This window comes from Polypterus senegalus, chromosome 14, assembly GCF_016835505.1.
Source record: "Polypterus senegalus isolate Bchr_013 chromosome 14, ASM1683550v1, whole genome shotgun sequence".
In the NCBI taxonomy this organism is placed as follows: domain Eukaryota; kingdom Metazoa; phylum Chordata; class Cladistia; order Polypteriformes; family Polypteridae; genus Polypterus; species Polypterus senegalus.
In genome coordinates this window covers 818865-845987 of record NC_053167.1, presented here as the reverse complement: position 1 = coordinate 845987, position 27123 = coordinate 818865, and the positions used below count along the sequence as shown (strand labels likewise).

Genomic DNA, 27123 nt, shown 5'->3' with positions numbered 1-27123 from the left:
GCCACCCACAAATACGAGGCGTCCCTGGGTGAAGTAAGATCCTGAATGATTCTTAGAGAGTAGGTAGTCGCATCTTTGCCTTCAGCCTTTTCCTTCCTTTTTTTTCCTCCTTCCTTGATCCGCCATTCCCCTTAAAAAGAAAACGTTTCCCGCCTCTTGGTTGTTACGGAAATATGACGCTGGCAACAGGCAGCTGGAATATTCACCGGGAGGGATCCTCCCAGCACTGGGTCGTCCTCAAAAGTGCCTGAAGGGCTATTTACAGACACCCTCCCAAGCCACATTATAAAGTGACGGAACAGTCCAGAAGGCCAACCCGACTCGCAAGTTATGTAGCCTTGCTACAATGGGCCCAGGCACCCAGAAAAAATAATGTGCAGCTGCATCTTAGAGGCAACATGGTTGATCACCCATTTCAATTCAAAAGATTACCCTGTCCTGTAAAATTGTGTTTTGTAATTACTGTCGACAAAAGGCAAGTCACTAGGAAAAGCAGGAGTTGATCTAAGGCAAGGATGTCTTGCTTACTGACGATTGTGTATAGCATGTTCAAGAGATAGGATCTCCATTGACGTTATTATTATTTTGACTGATGCCTTAATCCAAGGCGACTTATAACATCTGAGATACAATTAATTACATGTCGTTTTGTTTTTCCAGCTGGAACTCAGGCAGGTGAAGTGACTTTCTTATGGTCACACAGTGTCAGGATTCGAACCCACAACTTGAGGGTTTGAAGGCCAGAGCCTTACCACTACGCCACACTGCCTGCCAATATTAGAAGCCCTTGGTTAAAAAATATTGGATACGGAAAAAGCATTTGGTGCATAGTACTTCTGATACGGCCAATTAATTGACGGCACTATAACTGATGCCCATTGTCTTACAAAACCTCATAGGCGAAACTGTGCAACACAGGTAGTGTAATATACGAGGGGGCACCCAAAAATAACCGGAATCCGTACCTGGCATGCAATCTCGACTTAGTTGCGAATTTCGCCGCTAGGTGTAGCATACTTACAGTATTCTGTGGGAGTCTGCCAAGTGGCGTTGCTTTGTATTGTTCGTATGCCATTCCGTGTCGGTTTTTCTTGGTGTTTATTAAACATGTTCTGTGATTTGTGTGATGGGTGATCATAAAGAACAGCGAGTAACTGCACTAAATTCTGTTTTCTCTTAGGGAAAAAGGGTGCTGGAACTGTAGCGATGCCTGAAACTGCCTTTAAAGAGGAAGCTTTCAGTAAAACACAAGTCTACAAGAGGTTTCCATGTTTCAAACGAGGGGAAATGTCACTTGAAGACCAACCGAGATCTGGCTGACCATCCACAATTAGGAATGACGAAAATCTTGAAAAGGTTGGCAATGCAACTTCCAAAGATCGTCATCAGACTATTGAAGAGATTTCTCAATTGACTTGTGTATCTTGGAGTTCTTGCCACCTTCCCTACTCGCCTGATCTTTGCTCCATGTGACTTTTTCTTGTTCCCAAATATGAAAAAAAAGAACTCAAAAGGAAAGCATTTTTGTACTGTGGAGGAAGTCAAAGAAAAAAATCACTGCAGGCATTGGACAACATTTCTCTTCAGTGATTCCAAAAATGTTTCCATCAGTAGGAAAACCGTTGGGACAAGTGAATTCATTCACATGAAGTGTACTTTGAAGGAGACTAAAGTTTCAGTAAGTAAAAATTATTAAAACAATTTTTTTTTCAATTCCAATTTTTGGGTTACCCCTCCTCATATCTAATATTACATTTTTGGGGAAAAAATTAAAAATGTGACCTTAAAACCAATTACACCAAAGCACTTAAAGCTGTGCAGATGAAAGCATCCCAGGACTTAAGGATATGTCCTACTCGGAGAATTAAACCTGTTTAGTCTCAAGCAAAGGAGACTGTGTAGGGAACTAATCCAGCTCTTTAAAATTCTCAAATGCTTTAATAAATTAAATCCAGCAGAATTCATTCCACTTAACAGTAAATCACATACTCAAGGACACCAGGGGAAAGTAAGAAGAAGTTCATTTAGGACTGAAGTCAGGAAGCACTTCTTTACACAAAGAGTTGTAAGAACAAACGACTACCAAGACCTGGAGATGAAGCAGAAACCTTGACAACCTTCAAGAAGCATCTGGATGAGACATTGGGACAGCTTAGCTATTAGCTAAACAAACAGGTTTGATGGTCTCCCTTTCATTTGTTAAATTTATGTTCTAGTTAAAAACCCAAAATGGGTATTAAAATAATCAAAATGTAAACATTCTTTACTGCTTCTCCCAACAACAGAATTCACATTATTAGCATGGAAAAGCAAATCGACGAATAGCTGAGGATGATCAACCGATCAGGACTTCCTGGATCTACTGCTGTATTTACTGGCAGTTCACAAAATACTGATGACCATCATGGAAGGTGTGGAGACAAGGGTAAAGAAGAACCTCCAAAATTGGCTTGGAGTTCCTCCTAGCTTCATGTCAGTAGGTCTCTATTTTAGATCACGTCAGCTCCAGCTTCCATTCTTGTCTGTGCTAGAAGAGTTCAAGCTGGCAAAGGGCAGGGTAATGAAGATGTTTAGAGACTCCCATGATGAGCTGGTCTGATTAGCAGGGATAAGAATGAGGGCAGGCTAAAAGCTCCCTGAAGTTAAGAGAAATCATCAGGAACCCATGCATGGGAAGACAAGAGAGAGATGATGGAGGCTAAAACACAACACCTGAAAAGAGAGAGATGATGGAGGCTAAAACACAACACCTGAAAGAGGAAGCTGGCATTGCAGGAAACATAGACCAAGTGGGACCTCCCGAAGAGGAAAGTCTCCTAGACTGAACTACAGAGGCTAGAGCCACTCCAGATCTCCTTTCTTTTGAGGCCAGTGTACGATATCCTTACTTCAATAAAAGATCTGCAGAGTTGGGGGCTTGAAGAAGACTCACTGTGGAAGTTATATGGAAAGAAAGGCATCTTGTCTCACATCACTGTAGCAGTGCTACTGTTTGTTAAAACCGCATCTCCCAGCAGTCCCTGCAGAGGCTCTGATTGGTCTGCTGTCTGGGGTGAAGGGGCAGTTGGGGGCAAAGGTGGAAGAGTGGCTCTTAAAAGGAGGGCAGGTGTCCAAATGGGAAAGGGTGTTTTTTGATTTGTATTTTGTGTTCCGTGTACCTATCTGGCTGCCTTCTGTTGATTAACCGTACTTAGTCGTTGTTTTGTTGTTGGGGTCTGGATCGTCTTCTGCCTTCCTGTGTGCTGAGGACTTAAAGTGGATTCATGGCTTTCCCACAAGATATTGAGTGCTCCTGAACCATCCACCCATCTTCACCTTTACAGTATCTATGGGTAGGGCTGTCTTTTCATTCCCTTTCACGTACAGATCTCTGAACTTATTATCTTCATTGTTTCATTACATCCGGTGCTGTTTTCCATGGACTTTGCTGTGGAGGGTTGTTTGTATTTGTGGTTTAATGTAATATTGTTGTAGGGGTACAGGGGTGGTTTCTTGTTGTTTTCATTTATTTCATTTAATTTCATTATGACCTTTAATTGTTGTTAGATCCCAATGTGTATTATTTTGTCTCTGTGATGGTGTGCGGGTGGGGCCAAGGTTGGGAGCGCCCCTGGGATCTCCTCTATAAAAATAAATAAATCTCCATCATCTTAACAGTGTGAATCTTAGCAGCACTGGACCACTACATCACGGCAGGAAGACTGCCATCACTCAAAGGAGATACCGTACACGTGGTGGCACGACAATGTGTTGATGGTTTTAGAAGACGTTGCGGAGCAGACAAAGATGGGGATTCAGTAAACCCATGGGACACCAGCAGCAACTATCCAGTTCATCAGGGTGGTGTGGAAGAGCCATCTTCCGCAAGGAAGACAAAAAGCTACATCATTAAAAGGCACAAGGGGCACGGATGAGGGGTAACCTGGTAATGGATACTGCAGTTCTCCCCAATTATCTGAACATCCCTAAGCCATGAGATTGTCATTTGCTCAGAGCAGACAGGGAAGGTCAGCCTGAATGAATTGACTGTCCTGTGGGATATAGAGTGCAGTGAAGTCCATTAGTGGAGGGCCTGTAAGTACCAGGACTTGGTCCAGGAGTGCAGGGGTAAAGGGTGGCAAGTGTGGCTGTTCCCTGTCGAGGTGGGCTGCATACAAGTTAGTGCTCACTGCCATAAGGACAGACGAAAGAAAGAAAGAAAGAGAGCTCACAGGACTGGAGAAACAGAAGAAAGAGCCTCGGATGACTATGTGTAAAAGAGAAAAATTGGACTAGAAGGTCCAGGTCAGAAGGTGATGGGCACTGATTTGGCCACCACTGCTGACCCATCAACTAGAAGGTGCCAAGTGTTAGGGGTCAAAATACCCAGGAACAATCGGGCACGGTATAACGACATCAGCTCAGGTCCAAAAGCCACAAGAGTGACTAAAGGTGAAACATCTTAGGATGTATTTAAAAATGAATCCCCCTTGCCCAAATAACAACTTTATTTTATTGAATTCTGTGTTTGCAAATGTAACCTTGTCTGCTTCATTCATACTTGACATTTCTGTAAATAACTTGGCAGTTCTTAAATGTCCTACAAGCTAAACGATGCCTACCCTTAACAGAAATGTGAGGTGCAAACTTAACAGGCATTTAACAGATATTGTATATGCGACTGACACCATAAAACATTGCAGGAGTGAACATAATTTTAACAAATGCCCATCGATATGTGGGCAGTATGATATGTGAAAATCAAGAAAATGAACACCAACATCAGGTACAGAACTGATAATAACTTACAGAAATACATTTTGACAATAAACAGAGACAGGAGAAAGTAGGGTGAAATGACACCTTTTATTGGCTAACTAAATAGATTAATTAATAGGGAATCTATTTAGTTAGCCAATAAAAGGGTGTCATTTCACCCTACGTTCTCCTGTATCAATCTATGGCTAGCACGGTACAACACTCTACTGCTATGAATAAACAGAGACTAGAGTCATGACAAGTTAATGATGGTGGACAAAAAAGAAAAAACCCAAAGAGCTCCAACCAGTGAAGAAATTCAACCTCTGGGGTCAACGGTCCATTATAAACAGACAAAGTCCCAGCTCGGAGGATAAGACATTCTGCTATATCATAAGAACATGATGGGCAGTCTGCTGGAAAGCAGATTGAATCATTTTATTGTTAAATCTCAAGGCCTCCCCTATGTCCATGGGCAGTACTAGCCTGGCAATGTGCCACAGCCGGACATTGGGAACAAAAATGGAACAGAGGAGGGTCAGTTACAGTTCGGAAGAATTGGCAAGCTTTTATTTTTTGAACAAATGATTAACACACAGGGTTTGCGATATGCACAGCTAATTGGCGTCTCTGATCGGGGGATACTAGAGTAAGGGAGCGAGTCTGCCGAGATTGACGAGGCATCATTCCCACAAGCAGGCAGATCATTGCACAGCTTTAGGGCCCTTTAGCTAACAGCTCAGCCTCCTGCTGTGCTTTTATTTATGCACAGAACCTTAAGAAGACTCTCATCTTTATCTTTGCGCAGAGGCAATATCGTAGCCAATGAGGATTATCCGAGGCTTGAAAACTTTACCCAATACCCCGCTACAGACGACTTGAAACATAGTCGGATATAGCAATTTTTGCAAGTCTCTCAGGAGACTTTACAATTCTTGTATAAGAAAAGAAATAATAACAATATAGTCTCTTGCGGTTGAACGCAGAATTGCAATGTTTCTTTTTTAGTTTTTAATGTAGTTAACAAACTGTAACTGTACATATTATTTTTTATCAAACTGTAGTATTCCGTTATGTTTTTTTTCAGTTCTTTAATGTTACCTTATTCTTATTGTTCATTTTATTATTATTTACCTAATTAACTTACTACCGTCGGTCCTAATCACCAAGAATTAAATTTACTTTTATTTATTTTGTCATGTAAAATACTGCTAATCCACTAAGAACAAACAAGTTTGATAAGAGGAAAGATAGGATAGGAGAATTAAATCCACAAAGAAAAAATGAACTATAGTAAAGAAAGAAAAATAAAAAGACTCTCATCTTGGTCCCATAATGTAAACTCTGGCACAGGTAAGGTCTGTTACACAAGTTGAGTTCAAGCCATTTAAATTTGACGTAGTGCCCTTCATAATGTTTGCGACAAAGACACATTTTTATGACTTTCAGGCTTTCATTTAAGAAGATTTGCAGGTATTTTGGTCACGCCATGTAAAAATGACGACACTTTTTCTACACAGTTCCCCCATTTCAGAGCACCATAATGTTTGGACACAGTAATGGCAGGTCTATTAAAGTCTTTGCCAGATTTAGGATTTTGTCACATATCCCTCACATGCAATGATTGCTTGAAGTCTGCGATTCATAGACATCACCAGGTGCTGAGGGTCTGCCAAGCCCCTAATGCAGCTATCTTCAGCTCCGGCTTGCTTCAGGAAGTTTTCTCTTCAGCATATGAAAGGCCTGCTCGATTGGATTTAAATCAAGAGGTTGGCTTGGCCATTCCAGAATTTTCTATTTTTTAGCTTTAGAATTCTCCTGTGTTGCCTCAGCAGTATGTTTGGATCTTTATCTTGTTGTCGGATGAAGTGTCGTCTACGGAGTGTGGAGGCATTTACTGGAATATGAGGAGATCAGATGTTTCTACACCTCAGAATTCATTGTGCGACTGCCATAAGCAGTTCCATCATCAATGAAGAGAAGTGTGCCAAGACTTGTGGCAGCCATCCATGCTCAAGCCATAACACCCTCACCATCAAGTTTAACAGATGAGGTGGACTCATTTGGATCTCGGGTAGTTCCTCTTTGTCTCCACACTTTGCTCTTGTCATCACTCTGACAAGGTTCATCTTTTTCTTATCTGTCCACAAGACCTTTTCCCAGAATTCTGCAGGCTGTTTGAAGTCCTTTTTCATAAAAAAGGCCATCCAGTTTTTGTGGTTTGCATCTTGCAGGGTAACCTCTGTATTTCTGTTCATGAAATCCACTGACACACACAAATAAGCCCCCTGAAGACTGTGTCTGGTCCGTCAGACAGGTGTTGGGGGGCTTTTTCTTTACCACAGTGAGGATTCTTCTGTCATCATCAGTGGTGGTCTTCCTTGGCCTACCAGTCCCTTTGGGATTACTGAGCCCACCAGTGTGTTCTTTCTTCTTCATGATATTCCAGACAGTTGATTTTGGTCATCCTAAGGTTTCCCGATGTCTCTAATGACTTTATTCTTGTTTTTTTAATTTCATTGGCACGGCTCTTGTCCTCATGTTGAACAATGGCGACTACAGACTCCAAAGGGCAGAAACAGGCCGAGGTATCTTAGAAAGCCATTAAACACACCCGAGTCATCACAAGCACCTTTGATGCCAATTTTCCAAACATTAAGGTGCCCATAAATGGGGGGACCGTATATATTTGTTGGAAAAATTACTTTTTTTTACCCCTAAACATAACCAGACTCGCATGAATGCTCTACCCCAGGGGTGTCAAACTCCAAGTCTGGAGGGCCGCAGCAGCTACAGGTTTTCATTCTAACCCTTTTCCTAATCAGTGACCAGTTTTTACTGCTAATTAACTTTTTTCCACATCATTTTAATATCCCCCATTAGAAGGATTCAGTCCTCTGAATTGACTCTTTTCTTCATTAAATGACAGCCAAACAAAAATGAGATGTGAAATAAGCCAACCGATGACCAGTTAAATTGGGACTTCAAACTCTAACAGGTTTCTTAAAGAGAAGCCGATTCTTGCTGTTAATTAAACCTGTTATTTAATTCCATGGCTTGTTGCTGCTCTCATTCTGCCACAGCACACATTTATAAAACTGTTGATTTTCTGTTTTTCCTGAGAACATTGTCAAAATGTTTTGGTGACCTGAGAGATCAGCCTTACTGAGACCGTCACCTTTCTTTACTTTCAGATATTGTGTGATGGGCACAGAGGAGCTGGTCTTGTGGTGGCTTGTTTTGTGTCTCATTATTGTTTGGCTGCTAATTAAGGAAAAAAAAATCAACTAAGGGGCCGGAGTCAAGTTAATTATAAGAAGTAATTAGCAGCAGAAACTGGTCACTAACTAGACCCGCCTTTTAAGGTGACCGACTTTTAAGTTGACCACTTCGTAAGGCAATTCAATATGTAGATCAATTTTGATATTTTATACAAACTCCTTAATTTGGTTATATTGCATTTGAGCGGTATTACTTTAATACTCGTAGTTTGTTATTTTTGTGATGAAATTTAAACTTTTTTTCTATATTGAGGTCGCCCTTTTGAACCCCCCTGATATTTACTACGAGGTGAGGCATTTGTACTCCATCAACATTAATTATTTCCAGAGACATAATTTTGTCTATTTTTCCAGCGCATCGCGTACAAAAGCAAGGAAACGATGGGAGCACCAGAACTCTGCTCACATCATGTCGCTTCGTACCGCAAGTAGTAAGTCTGTGATAAGCGGAATACCGCTACGCTTTCCACTCACGGGACTGAAGAACAATCCCGACCGCTTTTATATAGTAAGAAAGAAGAAGATATCGCACAGTCTGGAGTAGAAAATCATCTTTTACCTGGAAAAACGAAACTACAAATCCCATCGTGCATTGCAAAATGGACGGGGCGTGTGTGAAACTCCGCGCCTGTGTAGCACTCACGGCACAGAATGACAATCCCGACCGCTTTTATATAGAAGGATAGGATGGTGAGACTGAAAACCTGCAGCCTTCCAGGACAGGAGCTCGACACCCCTGCTCTAACCTATAATTACAATTTTGCAATGTATTGCATCCCTCTTGTAGTTGGTACTGATGGCTGATAAAATAAATTGAATCTTGTATTTCAAATTCAAATTCCAAATTTATTTAAAAAGTTCAAACAATGGCTGACCAAAATTGTTGACAAAGAAAAGCAAATTTGAAAACATGAAATATAAAAATAAACCACAATCAAAGCATTACAATACATAAACACAAGACCAGGGGTGCCCAAGACGTCGATCGCAATCGACTGGTAGATCGCAAAGGTAGTGCAGGTCGATCGCGTTGCATTCAAAAAAAAATTTTAAAATGTTAGTCTATCATATATGCTCCCTATACATACAGGGCGGCCAATCTAAGATCTCTTTTCGTCTAACCCACTGGTCATCCCGCACGCATGATCAAACACACGCGCAAAACTCCGGCTATCTAAGTGATCTAGGTAGCCTTCCAATTTATATCGACTAAAGAAGGAATTTTAAAAAAAATTGTTGGTTATGGACTGGATGTGTAATTGGAAGAGGATTTTTTTCTCTCACAATGTCACAATCGAAGTACGTTTGTCTGAACTGTCAATCTAATATTGCTATTCCAAAGAAGGAAAATGTGGAAGGGCACTTTCGAACTGTTCATAAAAACTACGAAACTGACTTTCTTCCAAAAAGCGATCTGAGAAAGAGAAAGGAGAGGGAACTAAAATCACAGTTAAATCAGAAAGCCGTCATTTTTCACTTGGCTGAATTCAAAAGCAAAGGCAGACACACCGAAGCATCATTCCGGGTGAGTCACTCGATCAATAAGAATAAGAAGTCCTTCCAAGAGCTTCCTCCTTGACTGCATTATTCGGCTCTACTTATTTATGCGAGTCAGTCTTTTCCTATATGAAGATTATTAAATCCAAAATACTGTAGTGACCATAAATGTATTGAAATGTTATTGTGCCATAAAGGTTATTCAGTTATGCAAGGTATGACAAAATATATCTGTATAAAGTATACTCAGTGTATATATATATATATATATATATATATACAGTATATATATATACAGTATATATATATACAGTATATATAATCATTTTTAATGTAGGTAGATCATTTCGACCTGGTCATTTTAAAAGTAGCTGGCAAGCCGAAAAAGTGTGGACACCCCTGCACTAGACTAATCTTCCAAAAATTAAACCAGAGGACAATCTCATCCACATGATAAACATTACAACACCATTTATTTCTATAGCACGTTTTCATACAACTGTTGAAGGTCAAAGTGCTTTACGAGATGAAGAGAAATATAAAAATAAGATTAGGCAATACTAAGTAACAAAGAGTATAATAAGGTCTGATAGCCAGGGAAGACAGAAAAAAACAAAAATAAAAATAAAATCTGCAGGGGTTCAGGGTCCACAAGACCACCCAGCCCCCACTGAGCAAATACATAATACTAATCCCCGAAAGCCTGAAACATTAGGCAGGATTTAAATATCAGAACAGAGGAAGTGGTTCTTACATTAAGAAGCAATAAATTCTAAAGTTTTGGGGCAGCCACTGAAGACGCTCGATCACCACACCATAAGCGTCAAAAGAATGGCACTTGCAAAACAGAAGAGTTAGATCTTAAGGACTGCGGTGGGCTGGCACCATGCCCAGGGTTTGTTTCCTGCCTTGCGCCCTGTGTTGGCTGGGATGGGCTCCAGCAGACCCCTGTGACCATGTAGTTAGGATATAGCGGGTTGGATAATGGATGGATGGATAGATCTTAAGGATTGCGCTGCCATGATGAAACTACTATAACATTCAATTGTTTAGACGTAAAAATGGCACCATTAATGTAACACGCACCTTAATAAAAGGATAAGCCTGCCCCCTTCACTGAGGACACTTCAGAACGCTAGGCGGGCGGGACTTTGCAGCGGCGGAGAGAGACCAAGGTGAGAGAGTATTACAACGAAGTCTTTTTATGTTTCTGACAGTTTCCCCATATGAAACGAGTCTATAGAAATCTCGTTACTACGAAGTACATTCACAACAACAACATTTATTTATATAGCACATTTTCATACAAGCAGTAGCTCAAAGAGCTTTACATAATAAAGAATAGAAAAATAAAAGACACAATAAGAAAATTAAATAAGTCAACATTAAGTAACATAGAATAAGAGTAAGGTCCAATGGCCAGGGTGGACAGAAAAAACAAAAAAAATAACTCCAGACGGCTGGAGAAAAAAATAAAATCTGTAGGGATTCCAGACCATGAGACCGCCCAGTCCCCTCTGGGCATTCTACCTAACAGAAATGAAACAGTCCTCTTTGGATTTAGGGTTCTCACGGAAGGACTTGATGATGATGGTCACGTAGACTTCTGCCTTTTAATTTATCTATCATTGTTGAAGCATCATGATGCTTTGAGTAGGTGGAGGTGGCGCAGGCCACCACCACAAAGAAACCGGAAAAAGAAACAGAAGAGAGAGTAGGGGTCAGTACGGATTTTAGAGCCACCATGAATAGTTATTATGAAGAACTGAACATACAGAGTATCAGGATTAGTGCTCCACTGTATTTGCCTGGCGAATTCCTATTGGCAGGCTATTCCAGATTTTAGGTGCATAACAGCAGAAGGCCGCCTCACCACTTCTTTTAAGCCTTGTTCTTGGAATTCTAAGGAGACACTCATTTGAGGATCTAAGGTTACGATTTGGAATATAAGGTGTCAGACATTCGGATATATAAGATGGGGAGAGATTATTTAAGGCTTTATAAACCATAAGCAGAATTTTAAAGTCAATCCTGAATGACACAGGTAACCAGTGTAGTGACATTAAAACTGGAGAAATGTGCTCGGATTTTCTTTTTCTAGTTAGGATTCTAGCAGCTGCATTCTGCAGTAGTTGCAAACGATTTATGTCTTTTTAGGGTAGTCCTGGGAGGAGTGCATTACAGTAATCTAGTCGACTGAAAACAAACGCGTGAACTAATTTCTCAGCATCTTTCAGTGATAAGAGGTCTAACTTTAGCTATGTTTCTTACGCTGTCCTAGTGATCTGATTAATATGCGATTTAAAATTCAGATTACAGTCAACAATTACCCCTAAGCTTTTTATCTCCGTCTTGACTTTTAATCCTAATGTATCCAGTTTATTCTAATAGCCCCATTGTATCCATTATTGCTAATCACTAAGATTTCAGTTTTCTCTTTATTTAACTTGACAAAGTTACTATTCATCCATTCTGAGATACAAGTCAGACATTGTGTTAGTGAATCAAGAGAATCGGGGTCATCAGGTGCTATTGATAAGTACAGCTGTGTGTCATCAGCATAGCTGTGGTAGCTCCCGTTGTGCCCAGAGATAATCTGACCTAACGGAAGCATGTAGATTGAGAAGAGCAGCGGACCCAGGATAGAGCCTTGTGGAACACCAGATATCATGTGTCTTCGAGTTGTAATTCCCACAACTAAAAAAGAATTTTCTCCCTGTCAGGTAGGATTTAAACCAATTTAAGACACTTCCAGAGAGGCCCACCCATTGACTAAGGCGATTTCTAAGAATATTATGATCAATGGTGTCAAATGCGGCACTCAGATCTAAGAGGATGAGAACAGATAAATGGCTTCTGTCTGCATTCACCTGCAAATCATTTACTACTTTAACGAGTGCAGTTTCTGTGCTGTGATTTGTTCTGAAACCCGACTGAAATTTATCAAGAATAGCATGTTTATTTAGGTGGTCATTTAACTGCATAATGGCTGCCTTCTCCAGAACTTTACTTAAGAAAGGCAGGTTAGAGATGGTTCTAAAATTTTCAAGAGTCGAGGGGTCAAGATTATGTTTCTTAGGAAGGGGTTTAACTACAGCAGTCTTAAGACAGTCTAGGAAGATCCCCGTATCTAATGACGAATTTACTATGTCAAGAACATTATCAATTAGCACGCCTGATACTTCTTTGAAATAATTTGTTGGTATTGGATCAAGGACACAGGTGGAGGGTTTTAATTTAGAGATTATTTTTTGTAAATCGGGTAAATCTATCCTAGTGAAAGAGTTTAATTTGTTTATAACAGAATGCTGGGGTTTAGGAGGATCCTTAGTGTTGGGGAGATATACTATGTTATTTCTAATATCATTAACTTTTTGATTGAAAAATACAGTAGATACTTTCATTACAACAAAGTTGCGTTGAAATGCTTGAATGAATCATCCACAGAGCAGTTAGTTCTGTGGTCGCAGCTCAGTTGTGCACATTTGCACAACAATCCCCAAACAGAAACAATGTAAATTTGTTTTTCTTTCTTGAAACTTTCTTTGTACTGTTTTTTTTTTTTTGCTGTTTTTGTTTTCTATAGTTTTCACTGATGCCTTTTGCTTATTGCTCGTCAACATTTGAAAAACATCCATTGAAATTTAACTCATTGTCGCCCTCCTATAGAAACGGCAGACACGAAAAAAGGATAACAGTGTTAAAGTGTGTGATGTGCAATCTGTTGGAATGACAAATGCAATGCATATGTCTTTGTTATATGCAAAAAAGAAGAAAAATCTCGGGTTGCCAACGTATGGGAACTGTAGCATGTGAAGATGCCGAAAAAGCCATTTTTATGTGCTTCAGTGATGCTCGTTCAAGAAACATTCCTATTAATGCGGCACTCATTCAATTGCCTTGCACCAGTGACGGACAAACAATCTTACACAGACGTGGCAATTGCACTTCGGGACGAACTTCAGTGTGTCATTCCCGTTGGGTGGGGGATCCCAAAAGAGTTCAGAAAACTCACAATATGAAGAAGAAGAAAAGGATGATTTGACTTCTGATTGATAACTGTGCTGCCCACAACATGCTTCCGCATTTAGATAATGTTCGCTTTGAATTCCTCCCACCCAATTGCATGGCAGTGCTTCAGCCATTGGATTGGGTATCATTCGCAAGCTGAAAGTGTATTATCACATATCATATTTTCTGCAGTGACAGGAACCAAAACGAGATTACGGAGTACAGTAGACTGAACTTAAGGAACACACTTCGCGTGTCACTGTCTTCCATCGTCCCCAGATGGGATCGCCTGGTTGCTGGAAAACAAGCTCAGGGCTCTTACTGATTCTGCATTATGATAAGCTGTATAATTTCTAATACTAAATTATAACTTAACTAGACATTAAGCCCGTTAAAATAACGAGCGTTAGAACAGTAGTGCAAAAACATTTGTATGAACAGTCCATTATTAAATGGCAAGGGACCTTGTATGTGGCTGTAATATGCGTCCCTGTATTGTGTGCCTTTAATTTTCTCTCTCAGTAATACTGGTTTGTATTTCCATGAAATGCCTGTAATTTTGTCTGACAGTAATACAGTTGGTCGTGAACCGAAGTAATTTCCCCTATAGGATTGTATGTAAATACAATTAATCTGTTCCAGACCGTATGAACTGTATGTAAATATATATCTTTTTAAGTTTTTAAGCACAAATATAGTTAACTATACCATAGAAAGCACAGCGTAATAGTAAACTAAATGTAAAAACATTGAATACCACTAAGAAAACCTTGAACAACAGAGAAAACTAACACTGCAAGAATTTGCGCTATAGCCTTATGACCCGCTCGCTAAAAATTTTTTTTTAATGAGTTTTAAGCACAGGGGAAAAAATAAACATTTGAAAAATCTGTAATTTAATAAACAACCAAGAAAAGTAACATTGCAACAATGCACGCGCACGCCTGTGTGTGTGTCTCTCTCGTGGGCCTGCGTGTGTGTCTCTTAAGCGCGCGCCTCTGTGTCTGTGTGTGTGTCTGTCTGTCTGTCTCTCTCTCTGTCTGTCTCGCTGTCTGTCGTGCGTGTGTGTGTGTGTGTGTGTGTGTGTCTCACGCACGACTCGTGTGTGTGTGTGTGACTCGTGCGTGACTTGTGTGTGTGAGTGAGTGACTCGTGTGTGTGTGTGTGTATCTGTGTGTGTGTGTCTGTCTCTTTCTTTCTCTCTCTCTCTCTCTGTCTCTGCACAGGGAATGCACAGGAAGAGACTGAACACGTGCTGTGTGGCCCCGCGCATGCGCACTTCACCAGAAGACACACACACATGGACACTGGACGCACTCAAGGGTTTTATTAAAGAGGATAATAATAGAAATGTAATGTAAATTGTGTATAAAACTGCCCTACGAACCCGCCCATAATCACCCCACAAACCCCAGCCCGGCAACCCCCTCCCGTCCAAACTCCCTACCGGTCCGTGAAAAAATTTGCTTCTAGTAAAGCGGTCCTTGGTGTCAAAGAGGTTGGGGACCACTGATCTAGATTGTCCAAAGCAATTTCTAAAGTTCTACTGTCCGCTATGCTACTTGGTAACCATGCAAAGCTAAATATTAAAACTGTCAACACTCATCGGCTGGTCACATCATAGCTCTCTAAATGCAGTCCAGAACTCGCAATGTGACAATAATGTTAGCTTTTTACTTATTTTTTGCGATGAACAGGAAAAAGTATTTTTTTGTTTTTATTATAAAATGTGTGATTTTCAAATAGCCCTACTCTCCACCACACTACTTGGTAGTTTATTTCATGCGCCAGTGGTTCTCGTTTATAACATTTTGTGGGAAACTTATCCTTAACAAGCGTCCAATGGTGTCCTCGTCTTCTTGTTGCAGGATGCATTTTAAAGTAACAGCTGGGATCCACTGCACTAATTCTCTTCGTAATTTTAAACACTTCAGTTATGTTACCTCTTAATCTCAGTTTTGCTTCAACTGAAAGCTGGTCTACACAGTTGTACAATTGCATATATTTGGGTTGTGAAAGAAAAAACCATTTACTCAGATAGTGATGGGGTTGCAGTCTAGAGGCATGGAGCTGTGAGGCCGCTGTGCTGATCTCTGCACCATCGTGCTGCCCACACTTATTCCTTTTCAGGATACTACGGTGTCAATGCCTTTCCCAGCAGCATTAATTGCAAGGGTGTCCGTGAGGCATGTCAGTCCATTATAGGGGTCACTCCAGCACATCCACACATTCTCATACCCGACCATTTGTGGGCCACTGGAAGTGGAAGACCAAAGCCAGGCACGCAGTGAGTGGGCCATTTGTCATACCCAAGCAATGCCACTGCACGCAATCAAATGTAAATCAATTAGAGAGAAGCCAGTCAGTCAGTCAGTCATTTTTCAACCCGCTATATCCTAACTACAGGGTCACGGGGGGTCTGCTGGAGCCAATCCCAGCCAGCACAGGGCGCACAGCATGAACAAATCCCAGGCAGGGCACCAGCCCATCGCAGGGCACACACACACACCAAGCACACACTAAGAAAAATTTAGGATCGCCAATGCACCTAACCTGCATGTCTTTGGAATGTGGGAGGAAACTGGAGCACCTGGAGGAAACCCATGCAGCATTTTGGTATTTTAAATCGCACATACCGTATTACTAAGCAAGATGAAATCTAAAGAATTATTGAATGCACAATCTGGGCTGGCTCTCTTAATAAAAGCTGCCATTGTTCTCATAAATACAGTATGACTGGGGCTTTGCGTGTGAAAAGCTCCCTGATATGACAGGCTACGAAAGATCTGGAGGGGGGGAGTCAGTTAACACACAATGAAGTGCTATGAAGATGCAAAAACTCTTAAGAAGGACTTTTCTCATAATAGGATTTTATTTAGATTGTGCAGTGAATGGAAAAAAAAAAACTTAAAATCCTGAAAACAATGTTGACAATGCAGCTTGTACCATTTTGAACTGCTTTGGCAAACATTGGAATTTCAGCAGATGTTAATATCATAAAAAATGTGAATTGGGGACAAATAGATTTTCTTGTTTTATTATTTTTGTTTTAACTCTGTAGCACTTTGAGATTTTGGAAAATATGAAGTGCAATATAAATAAAATTAATTATTATTATGATTAAGTACCATTAACATGTTGCAGGTCTTGAATGGCAACTTAAATACTGCAAGCCGAAACAGGTTGAGAGCCCTCTAGTGGCTGCTTTTGGTGTAACAAGACTCGGCAACCTTACTTTGGAACACTGTATTAATCCACAAGGGGAAATTGTCTATTCACTTGACATTTTGGGGTGTTCAGAGCACAGGGTCAGCCGTTTTACCGCACCCCCGGAGCAATCTTCAAGTTAAGAGCCTTGCTCAAGGGCCCAGCAGAGTGGGATCCCTTCTGGCAGTAATGAGATTTAAACTGGCAACCTTCCAGATACCAGTTCAGATCCTTAGCCTCACAGCCACTTACTTGTAGCCTGACAGGTTTTAATATGAAATCCAACCACTTGTTTTGGGGTATGGCAATTCTTTTTATTTTAATTGAGACAACGCAAGTATTGCGTGTTGTTGGTGTGCATCAGTTTAGTGAGAGGACATTTCTGAGTGGCTTGACTACCTGGCTTCACTTTAAGTGAGAGTGGCGTGTAGCTATGGCATTGAAGTTTCAGAAAAGTGAAACTCACCTGTTATTTGAAGAAAAACAGGACTGCCCAGTTAGGAGGAGCTTCTCAATTCAGAAAAGGTGAGTTGTCTAAGCAGCAGTCCTTGACTGTTAAGTCTGCGTAAAAGACAAACAGGAGTTAGCAGTGCCGAGACACCCACGTGATAAGGGGCTCCAAAGGTCAGGGAGGAAAGAGAAACTGTGAATACATCATGTCTAAAAGTAAGCACATCCCATGGAAAGTGTTGGCTAAACAGGCAAACAGATAAAGGTGATGTACTTGACCAAATGTCACATAAAACTGACATGGTGTATTCATTCTCATAATCTCAGGTCAGGTCAGGGAGCATGCACTGGTACAACGTGTTGTCACATTCACCACATGATGAAACAGCTCAGGATACTGATATTGTTGCAGACGACTGGGGACCCTGCCCCATCAGGTCACCTGGAAAAGGGAAGGCCCAGGAGAGGGGCAATATCTCCACTGGGGAGCAAATGGGCAGCTCTGGAGCCTTGGCATGCAACAATTCCACCACATCCGGAAGCCTAAGCACCCCCTGTCAGTGGCCACAGGCCCCGGGGGGTTACCTTCTCATGTCCCGGAGGAGGTACTGCTGATGAAATGTCCTCATTCCCGGTCCTCTGCTCAGAGGACCCCGGCCATCCGTCACAATTATATATATAATCTCCATCAGAGAAATCTGCAGACTAGCCCATAATTGAATGGATAAGTAGGTTTGCATATCAAGTCAAGTCGGGGAGCATTCACTGGTACAGTGCGTTGCTGCACCCACTACACGATGAAACAACTTGGCAACTCCTCAGGCAGACACGCAATCCAGTCCCACCACCTGGAAATGAATATCTATCTGCTGCAGCCGGGTGGTAAGTGGGTGACCCCTTGGCCTGGTCCAGCCACTCGGGTCCCCAACAATAAGGATCTTACGAGCTGGATCACCCTCGGGGAAATGCGCCACATGGCCACAGTGCCGTAACTGACGCTCCCTCACAATGCAGGTAATGTGCCTCATTCGGGACTCCATGAGCAACACAAAGTCAAACCAACGGTACCCAAGGATTTTCCAGAGATACACAGTACCAAAGGAGTCCAGCCTTCATCTCAGGTCACTGGATAGCGTCCATGTCTCACAACCATATAGTAAGACAGGAAGCACCAGGACTCTAAAGACTTGGACCTTCGTCCTTCTGCATAGTTATCGGAAGCACCACACACCCCCCTCCAGTGATCTCACGACCCTCCATGCTCTCCAAATCCGTCTACTGACTTCACAGGAAGAGTCACCAGAGACATGAAAGTTACTGCCAAGGTAAGTAAACCTCTCAACAAGGCCGACACTCTCTCCGCAGACAGACACTGCTGATGGCCGTGCCCAAGAGGTCATTAGAGTCCTGGATCTTGTTTTTTATCAAGACACTCGCAAGCCCAGACACTCAGACTCCTCACTCAGTCTCTCAGCACCCCGATCAGAGTATCCATGTAAGTCAAGATCCGTGATTCTTTCTTCACCAACAGATTCCCCACAGCCGCTGGACCCCATGACTTTGCTCAAAACCCAGCCCATACAAGCATTGAACAGAGTAGGAGCAGAACACACACCTGATGAACCCCAGAATCAACTGGGAAAAATGCAGAGGTCCTGCCTCCACTCTGCACAACACTCACAATACCAGAGTACAGGCCAGCCTTGATATCCAGCAACTTCGAGGGGATCCCGCGAACCCTCAGGATGTCCCAAAGGGCAGCTCGATCAACTGAGTCGAATGCTTTATGAAATTCGACAAAGGCTACAAAGAAACTCTGCTGATATTCGCATTTGCGCTCCATTAGAACCCTCAGTGCCAGGATGCGGTCAATGGTAGACTTCTTAGGTGTAAAACCAGACTGTTCCGGTCGCTGGTAGGTGAGCAAGTGATCACGGATCCTATTGAGCATAACCTTAGCAAGGACCTTACCCAGCACCAAGAGCAGTGTTATCCCTCTATAATTGCTGCAATCCAGGCGATCAACCTTCCTTTTCCAGATAGGGAAGACAAGTCACATTTTCCAGTCAGTTGGGATGATATCAGTCTCCCAAATGGAAGCAAAGATTGCTTGCAATGCCAGGAGGACAGCCTTACCACCAGCCTGGACAAGTTCACCCCGGATACCAGAGATCCCTGCAGCCTTTCCTCCCCTCAGCTGGTTCACCACCTGTGCAATCTCAGTGAGACTGAGTGGTTCACAGCTAATTGGAGGATCAGCTTCAAGGACCGTGGACCCAGAGATATCCAACGTCCTAGCCAGAGGATCAGCTTTGAACAACTACTCAAAGTAGCCAGCCCAGCAGGTCACAACTGCGGTGTCATCCGTAAGGACAGTTCCATCAGCTGCCCTGACTGTAACTCTCCGAGGAACAGATTCGATTCTTCTGTAAGCAGGACATGGGTCGCTAGACTACAGATGGTGTGTCACTTGCTCACAGATCTTTCTAACAAACCCCGCTTTAACTGCCCTCAAAGCCCTCACAGCCTCTCCTTCTCAGTTCCTGGTACAGACCAGAGTTGCCATTGAGCCATGTGCTGCGATTCCTCTCGATGATATCCAGGGTGCCCTGCGAGATGAAACACCTCCTTCTGGGAACACTGGTAACACCAACACAACCCTCAGCAACCTTCAGGGTCTTGTCATGGAAGGTCTCCCATATCACATTAGGATTGGCAGTTGTACCCAAATCTGCAAGTTCCTCATACAAACTGCGTGCAAACTCATTAGAAACAGCCTGGTATTGGAGTCTGGCCAAGTCCAGGCTCATACTCCTATTAAGTGGTAACCTACTGGACCCAAGCTGAATCCTAAGAGTAGCAACAACAAGTCTGTGGTCAGAATTCCCAAACTGGGCACTCCTGTAGACCCTGCAGTTTTGCAAGAGCCTTGAGTGTCTGCCCACGAAGATGTGATCGATCTTCTTCATCACACCACCAGCATTGGAGTACCAAGTCCAACAATACAGTTCTGGGCACTGGAAACAGGATCCAGCGATTACTTTCACCATGGGGACTGAGACAATCCTCATAGCCAGCGCTATCAGTGCCAGTGGCTGCCATGACCAGAGGAGTGTCACCTCGTTGGCACCCATTAACCACTGAGAGAAGCTGCGAATAAAATGTCTCCCTTGCTGAGACATCCACTCACCGCAGTCAGAGCATACACTGAGACAACAGATAAGACACCAAGGGAGTGCCGTAATCCGAGTCTTATAATACGCTCATTGAAAGGAGTGACACTGGACACCAACGGAAGAAGCCAGTCTGCTACAGCAACAGCTACTCCCTGAAAATGACAGCCATCAGAGCGACCAGACCAATAAAAGGTGTATCCACCTACAGAGATCTGGTGGCACTCTCTCAAACCGGGTGTGCATATGTATGGAAACAATTTTCAAATTATCCTTATCTTATAATCGGCTATGGAGATACAAATCTTTTAAGCATACAAGTACAATATTTAAAAATAATAGCTTAAGGCTCATGGTAACCAGTACTACGTTGCATGTATTGTGAGTCATGCGGAAACAAGAAGTACATCCCATGGGAATTGTTGATTATTTTTCAACATATTTTAACTGGCAAACAGTAAATCTTCACTCAGTGCCTACATATAGCGATGATATAAATGATATTACCTTTTCAATCTTTGAGTGAACAAAAACATACCTAGAGATGTTATGGTCTACTGGAGAAAAGATAAGTCCACTCTTTGCTTCTGAAGCTGGTATTGCCCCCTTTAGTAGTAATGACGTCTTGTAAATGTTTTGAATAAGTAGCCACTGGTCTCTGACATCAGTTTTGGACCATTCCTCCATGCATGCAAAGTTCCTTCAGTTTGGTGGGTACTCTTGCCCGTACTGCCCATATCAATTACCCCCACAATGTTTGTGAGAATCAAGTCAGGGGCTTTGATGAGGCCATTCCACAACTCTTCTTTCTGAGATGTTCCTAGGTGGAGTTGCCTATGTGTTTCAGATCATTTTCATGTTGAAAGGTCCATTTCCAGTTCAGTTTAAACTTTCAGACAGATGGCCTCACATTCTTCTCACGCACACTTTGATATGATGTAGAATTCATTGTTAACTTGATGACTGCCCAGGCACTGAGGCAGCAAAGCAACTGGAGACCGTAACATTTCCATCACCATGGTTCACACCTGATAAAAGGTTCTTCTCTTGAAATGCTGCATTCACTTTGTGCCAAACATGTCACCTGTTACTGTGGCCAAACAGCTTCTATCTTTAATTCATCTGGCCAGAGCACATTGCTCCAGAAGGCCTGGTCTCTGCTAAAATGTTTAGCAGCAAACTGCAGTCTTGCTTTGATGTTCCTTTTTGGGTGGCAAAGGCTTTTTCCTGGCAAGGTATTCATATTTGTGCAGTTTCTTATGATTTTAGATGCCTATTCTTTGATATCAACTTTTACCAAGATTTATCTTCAGATTCTGCAATGAAAGTGGCCCTTTATGAAGACTATTATTTTAGCATCAGAACTGTCAGCTCTTGGGTTGAATTTGCCGGTCCTGGACAAGTTAGCAGTCATTTAAAATCTATGCCACTTGCAGTTAATTTTCCTTACAATGAAATAATTGATTTTAAGGTATTTGGCAAAGTTTTTAAATCCCTCACCAGACTGCTAGGTGTCCACAACCTTCTTTCTGAGGACCTTTCAATTTGGCCACATGACATCACACGTCAACAGCAAAGAGACCCTCGCTATCTGTGGTTTGATTAAGACCGGTTCCACCTGTGCGCTTCCTAAGGAGGTTCTCATCATTGGCACCTAATCTGGAACACCTGGTAATAATTTGATGTTTTTGAACTGGTGATCAATGTAGGGGTGTTCTAAATTTTTACATGGAACAAATCTTCATTTCTGTTACTTTAGAACAAGTTGCTGGATATCATGGCCGGCCTGTACACTGGTACTGTGAGTGCTGTGCAAAGCAAAGGTAGAACTTCTGCATTCTTCCCAATTGATTCTGGGGTTTGTCAGGGATGTGTTCTACTCCTGCTCTGTTCAATGCTTGCATGGACTATGTGTTGGGCAAGGTTATGGGGTCCGGTGGCTGTGGGGCATCTGTTGGTGAAGAAAGACTTTGCTGACGATGCCGTGATCTTCACAGAGTCAATGGAGGCTCTGTTCGGGACTCTTGAAAGACTGAGTGATGAGTCTGAGGGTCAGGGCTTGTGAGTGTCCTGATAAAAACAATGATCTAGGCCTTTAATTACCTCGTCGCCACAGCCATCTGCAGTGTGTTTGTCTGTGGAGAGAATGTCGACCTCGTCGAGAGATTTACTTACCTCGGCAGTTAAAATCATGTCTCTGGTCACTCTTCAAAATGAAGTCAGTAGACATATTGGTAAAACATGGGTTGGGTTATGAAGTCGCTGGAAAGGGGTGTATGGCACTCCTGATATCTTTGCAAAAGAACCAATGTCCAAGTCTTTAGAGTCCTGGGGTCTCATGTATAAATGGTGCGTATGCACAGAAATGTTGCGTAAGAGTGTTTCCATGTTCAAATCGCGATGTATAAAACCTACACTTGGCGTAAAGCCACACACATTTCCACGGTACCTCATACCCTGTCGTACGCAAGTTCTCCGCTTGGTTTTGCAGACTGGTGGCACCCAACCTCAAAGCAGTGCTATTGTTCCTGTGTGGTTATCCTTTCTTATCCTGACGCGGCTTTATAAATACACTGAAATTAACCGCATATTGTTTATTAGTGTAATGCATCTGATTGTAATTAACCTGTAACAATATAATGGTCCAGGGAATAGCCATAGTATTCCAAATACCATAGCTGCTTTAGCGTTGTTACTCTCACTGCACCACCTTCTTCTTCTTCTTTCATCTGCTCCCGTTAGGAATTGCCACAGCGGATCATCTTTTTCCATATTACTCTCATTGCACCACTCAGAGTATTTATATCACTGTATCTGAGTGTGAATCACAGCAGCAGCTGATCGGAAAGAGAATTCTCAGTATACAGCATCAAATACACGCTGCCTCAGCCACGGCAAAACGTTTCAAAGCCTTTCCTGTACAGACCTCGCGGTTCGGAAACAGTTTCATCCCAAGAACTATAAATGAACTCAATCAATTGCTCCTTGTAGAACTGTTTGCACTTATAAATACAATTACCCCACTGTAAACTTGCACTACAGTTATAATATTGCACAACCTACACCACTTTATAAAGCACATATTTTCATATGATGACAATATTATTTTTAAGATGAAATGCAGCAAAATATGTTGATTATATTACACAGATTAAATTTTAAAAGTTAAAGCTTTAACATTTAAATAATCTGTATTGTTAATAAATAAACATGTGAGGACACGGTGCCGCAGCGCTAGCAAGTTCCTGCCTTGCACTGTATATTTACTGTGGCTGGCGCGACACTGGAAGGATAGCCGGATAGAAAAATTAAACACGTACTATGAAGATATTTCAATGTTCCTTAAAAGTTTTGAAGAATTGTCTTGGCCAAATTCTGTTACAGAGCTAGTTGTCTGGCGAATGGGTACTTGGAGAAAGAAAAGGAAGGACAGGAATTGGAGGTTAGTACGTTTGAAAGAGACAGTACTGCTACAAATAAATTATTTCAGCAGCATCTTGTGTGAAACATGAACAATCACTGCACCATCGTGTTCCCATGTTTAATAACATGCTTTCATTCCAATCATCATGAAAATGATATCACGTATACATCTCAGTATTTTAATTATTCAGAGAGCTGTAATATCACGAATGTAATGGATTCTGTGTCCTGTCAGACATAGAGAAAGAACGGAAGCACATACTGATTCGCACAAAGAAGATCAAATACAAAACAAAGCATTTAACGTGCTACTTTAATTACGATAGGATTTGAGAAACTAGTAAATGAAATGATTTTAAGATGAGGTTTATGATGTTCTACTTTAATGACAAAATAAACTACGCGATTAAATTGGAAATTTCGAGATTAAAGTTGACATTTCATGGTTTTTTCCCCTCACTGTGTGCCTATTTTTTTTTTTGTCTGTACCCTAATAAGCTTTCATATGACACTCAGACAGTGGGCTACAACTCGCCTTTTCACGGCGACTTTGATATGTGACTTCTTTTTTATTTCTGGCACTGTGCGACTTTGTGAACTTGAACTTTCGAGTTTCTCCGACACGCTATGTCACTCGATCAACTTCCTTTTGTTGATTATACCACTGTTTCAAATTTACAAATAGTATGTTTTTCCTTTGCCTCCACTTGGTATTCGCTGAAATTCTTATATTTTCTCCCTAGCTTTTTTAATTGTCTTTTCACAGAACGCTGAGCATAAGGGCTATTTGTATTGATTTGCATATTCAAAGAGAAGTAATTCTGGGAGGAGTTGGGGCGGGACAGCATGCGCGTGCACGAGCGTTACTTTTCACGATGACCGGGATTTATGTAGTCGAAGAACGCGGAAGTTGGCGAACGCACAGATTCCTGCATCCGGATTTTTCTGTGCATAAGCACATTTCGGCTTTTGTGCTTACGTCATGTTATAGTGTGAATTCTACACACGGCATTATGCACGAGACCCCAGGTGCTTCCTGTTTTGCTACATGGTTGTGAGACATGGACGCTATCCAGTGACCTGAGATGAAGACTGGACTCCTTCTGTACTGTGTCTCTTTGGAGAATCCTTGGGTACCGTTGGTTTGACTTTATGTCGAATGAGCGGTTGCTGTGTGTGCTACTGTTAGGAGCTGTGTGCACCTCATTGCCTGCTGGTTCATTCAGGCCAAATACCAGATAGCACTAAAAATGTGCCAAAAGGAGCGGAAGAAAAACAGTTTTACACAGGCAGGTTCATCTTCTTCATCATTTCTCACATGTGACCACGACAGAACACAATAAACCCTGATTGTATTCATAGCTCATGCAGATGCTGATATGTTTTAGAAAGGGCAAGAACAACGTAATAGAAGACTGTACTTTTCAGTGAGTGAAATTTATTGGTTAGCATACATCTATTCAAACCCACTGTAGAATATGTCAGTAATAAGTTTAGGCTTTGAGTGAATCAACTTTAAAATCGCCTCTATAACATTACCATATACTGTTATTGTTTATCTGCTGTAATACAGAGTTCTCTACACCGGACTATTCTGCCACTTCTCATCTCCAGGGCCGCCCATAATGTAGCCTGCTTTCGTTAGTTCCTACACCCAACCCTTTAGAAACAGAAGACAAGTTATAGTAGAATACAAAGTACAACCCCAGACAAATGTCACAAAACTTCCACTTCCACTTTAGAAAGTACTTCCTCTCCTCTTTTACAGTACTTCGGGATTTGAGTTTAGTATTAAGTTAACGTTCCTCCACCGGTTTGTCTGCGTTTGTGTCTTATTTTCAACAGCACATTTCTTTACTTTTGATCTTAACACATTTCACTGCCTCAGACTATGTTTTCCAAGTCCTATTATTTGAAGTTCAGATAGACATATATGCAATATCACCATCTCCTTGTCACTGGCATCCCTCGAAGCATCTATATTGTTAATCCTACATAACATGGTGCCTTGGTGTTCAACATTAATATTCAAGTTCATCATTATATGGGTGGACTTTACAGCTTTCAAATCCCTTTTATTTGAAGAACTGAGTTCCACATGTTCCACTAATTTTCACATGAAAAACACTTGGGAAAAGTTGTGAATTACTCCACAGATGAAATGTAAAATTATCCAAGAATTTACAAAGGATTGGAAAAAAATCCAACAACTGCCATCTCCTGTTGTAACTCTAATGACTCAACAATCAGGATAAGCAAAAATGGGATTAAATGGAGAGTAGGAAGGTAGAAACCACTGCTAACCACAAAAAACATAAATGCCCGTGTCTCGTTTTTTTAGGAAGCACCTAGATGTTCCCCAAGACTTTTTACAACAATGTTATATGAACAACTGAGATAAAAGTAAAACTTTCTGGACAACATGGGCCTCGTGAGGTTTGGATTTGTGACATCATGGAAAACTAGAGTTTGCAGATTTTCACCACTGGTTTTTGACCACCTTAATAATTTCAAATTTCTGTTTGTTTCTTTTGTCAGGAGGACGTCTTCAATAAACAACAAGGACAAATAGAATAAGAAAAGTACATGCAGCTTTAGCAGTATGTATTGCAGTGTGATACATAAATCATTTTGCCCTGACTGCAGTTATAAATTTGAAAGTTCTCATGTGGAGTTGCACAAGAATAAGGATTACATTTAATCTGAACTGTATTTTCTATTAAATAAAATGAAATTACAGTGTCTGTAAAAAGTATTCACCCTGTTGGAAGCTTTTACGTTTTTAGGTCCATCAGTTCCAAAAATGTCAAATTAAATCCAGGGTGATTTAACGTAGTATAACAATAAAATGTGAAAGCTTCCAAGGGTGTTAATACTTTTTATAGGCGCTGAAAGCACTTTAATACATTTTTGTTTATCAGCAACCGAGTGTGTCAATGTGTTGTATGTTGGTTGGACTTCATAGTACTGCTTAGGCATGACATTATTACTACACTACTGTTACTAAAGCAAAACAGAATACTTCACACTAAAACAACATAAAAAAAGTCTGGGTAGTGGTAGTGGTGGTGTGATGTTGTGGGGATGATTTGATGCTTCAGAACCTGGGTGATAGTAATGGAAGGAACAATTAATGGCTTTCTATTTCAGAAAATTCTTAAGAAGAATGTCCGGTCATTTGTTTGTGAGCTGAAGCTTGGGTGATGCAGCAACACAATGATTCAACCTACAATAGCAAAGTCGACATCAGAATAGCTGAAAAGAAGCAAAATTAGCATTTTGGACAGGCTTAAACAACATTAAAAAAAAAAAAAAAACAATTTCAGAAATGCAAATTTTTTCCT

General features: G+C 41.4%; 1 pseudogene; it reads left to right on the top strand.

Moving 5' to 3' along the window:
• Positions 1-5533: 5533 nt before the first annotated feature.
• Positions 5534-5661, top strand: LOC120515301 (annotated as a pseudogene).
• The last annotated feature ends 21462 nt before the right edge of the window (positions 5662-27123 follow it).